The sequence below is a fragment of the Gavia stellata genome, unplaced genomic scaffold (assembly GCF_030936135.1).
Source record: "Gavia stellata isolate bGavSte3 unplaced genomic scaffold, bGavSte3.hap2 HAP2_SCAFFOLD_261, whole genome shotgun sequence".
Classification (NCBI taxonomy): domain Eukaryota; kingdom Metazoa; phylum Chordata; class Aves; order Gaviiformes; family Gaviidae; genus Gavia; species Gavia stellata.
Genome location: NW_026776405.1, coordinates 77,501 through 80,000, shown reverse-complemented (window position 1 = coordinate 80,000; position 2,500 = coordinate 77,501). Strand labels below are relative to the sequence as shown.

General features: G+C 81.2%; 1 non-coding gene across 1 annotated transcript; it reads right to left on the bottom strand.

Moving 5' to 3' along the window:
• Positions 1–574: 574 nt before the first annotated feature.
• LOC132320957 (5.8S ribosomal RNA) lies at positions 575–727 on the bottom strand. Its single transcript, XR_009484621.1, has one exon. It is a non-coding gene; the product is annotated as a 5.8S ribosomal RNA (ribosomal RNA).
• Positions 728–2,500: the final 1,773 nt, after the last annotated feature.

Below are 2,500 nucleotides of genomic sequence, written 5' to 3'. Positions count from 1 at the left end.
GGCCCCCCGGGGCGACGGCCCGGGGCGACGGCCCGGCGGGCAGCCGGGCGGCGCGGCACGGTGCCGCGCCGCGCCACCCGGGGCGCGGCGGGGGCTCGGGAAAGAGGAGAAGGAGGCGGCGGCGGCGGCGGGGAGGACACCCCCCCCCCGCCTCCCCGGCGCGCACGCGCGCGCGGGCGGCAGCACGGCACGGCACCGCCGCGGCACCCACCCGCAGACAGCCGCCCGCGCGGGACGCCGGGGGTGGGCGAGAGGACCGCGCCTCCGCCCCCCCTCGCTCGCTCTTCCCCACCGCCGCGACCGGGCCCGGCCGGCCCGACGCACCCTGGCGGCCCCCGGCGGGACGAGCTCCGCCCAGCGGGCGCTCCGGGAGCGGGGAGCTTCGGAGCGCTCCCCGAGTCTCCACTTAGGGGGACGAAGGCCCGCGCGGCCGACCGCGGCGCCGGGAGGCGGGCAAACCGCTCTCCGGCCCGGGGCCGCCGCACGCGGGGCCTGCGAGGCACCCCAGCCGCGCCGCTGCGGCCCGCCGCCCGGACGAGGGCGGCGGCGGCGCAGCCGGCGATTGATCGTCAAGCGACGCTCAGACAGGCGTAGCCCCGGGAGGAACCCGGGGCCGCAAGTGCGTTCGAAGTGTCGATGATCAATGTGTCCTGCAATTCACATTAATTCTCGCAGCTAGCTGCGTTCTTCATCGACGCACGAGCCGAGTGATCCACCGCTAAGAGTTGTCTGCCTTTCGGCACCGCCCCGCGCGCGCGGGGGGGCCGGGACCGCGCGCCAAACGCGGCCCCTTTCTCCTCGCTGAGGGAGGCCCACCGCCCGCCCGCCCGCCCCCGCCCGCCCGCGCGGAGGGGACGCCACGCGGCGCGACGGAGAGGCCTCGCGCCTCGGCTCACCGTACCGGAGCACACACACGACACGGGACGGGACGGCGGGGGCAACGAAGCCCCGCCAACGGCGAGGGCGGGGAGCCCGCGCTCCCGGCCGACGACCTGGCAAACACGCACCTCGCTCGCTTCCGAGGCAGACCAGGCGCCCGGGCTCGGCCCGGCCCCCGCAGGGCCTCCCCCCGCACGGAGGCAGCGGCGCACGCCCGGCCGCGCCGCCCGGCCGCCTGCCTGCCTCGCTCGGCACACGGACGGCCGCTGCTGCGCCTGCTGCTGCTGCAGCAAGCTGCCGGGCAGCGGCGGGGCGCCCCGCCGGCCCCGCGCGCGCCTCCGCGCAGGCTGCTAACGCCGCGCTACGACAGCCCGCCGGCTCCGCCGGCGGCTCCGCGCGCCAGGGCCCGAGCCAGCGCGGCGACGCCGCGGCCCGCGGCCCACCGGACGGCGCCCACCCGCCGCGCCCAAACGGCTGCCCCTCCCGGCACCGCCGCCGCCGCTTCCCGCCTCCGGCCCTTCCGCCGGCACGCGCCAGGGCGGAAGGCAGACGGCGCGCTAAGCCGGGGGCGCCGCCCGCTCTCCCCGTTTCCACGCGGAGACCGGGAGTGGGACGCCCCCGGCCGCACGCCCGCCCGCCCACCCGCCCGGCGCGGCCGGGGAAGGGCGAAGGGGGGGGAGCGGCGGGCAGGGCCCGGGCCGGGGGAGCCGCGGCGGGCGGCGGGCGCTTGCCCGGCCGACCGGCGGGCCGAGCGGCACCGACGCCGCTCGGCCGGCTTGCCGCACCCCCCCCCCGCCGCCGGCGGGAGGCCGCCGAGCGGCTCGCCGGGGCGGAGAGGGAGCGGGGGCGCGGCGCGGCGCAGCGCCGCGACGGAGGCGCGGCGGCCCGGCGGCCGCCCGGCGGGCCCCCACCGCGGGGACTCGCCCGTCTCGAGGCAGGCAGGCAGGCCGGCCGGCCCAAGGGCCGACCGCGCGCCGCGGTCTCTCTGCCGAGACCGGACCGCGGAGAGGGGGGGGCAGTGGGACCCCCTCCCCAGCACGGCGGCTCGCCGCGGGACGAGCACGGGCGGCGCGCACCAGCCAGGGGCTTACGGGGAGCAACTCCCGCCCCTTCCAGGCCACCGCCCGGCCCGCCCCCCGCGGCGCTCGCATCGAGCCGCCCGAGTCTTTAAACCTCCGCCCGGCCTCTCCGCGGCCTTCGGCCCCCGGCCCCGCCGAGGGAGGGCCGCGGAAGCGCGGACGCTAGGTACCTGGCCCTGGGGTGAGGGAAACGACCTGCAGGCCCCGCGGGGGTGCCTCCCCCGCTGCCGCCCTCGGGAGAGCGTCCGCCCGCGGGGGCGCGCCCGGCATCCGCCGCCACCGCCACCCCCTCCTCCTTCCCGGGGCCCGGGGTTTCCCTCAGTTAGCCCGGCGCTGCGCCCAAGGAGGAGAGCCGTGGCTCGGGCCGCCCGCCGGCGCGGGACGGGAACCCGGCGGAGCCTCGCCCGCCGAAGGCGGCGTCGGCAGCGGACACCCCCCCCCACCCCTCCACCACGCACCGGCCCGCCCCGCTCCCGGTAGACCGGGGAGGGGGAGGTGCGGGGGAAAGGGGGGGGAAGAACACCGCCACCGCGCCCCGTCCG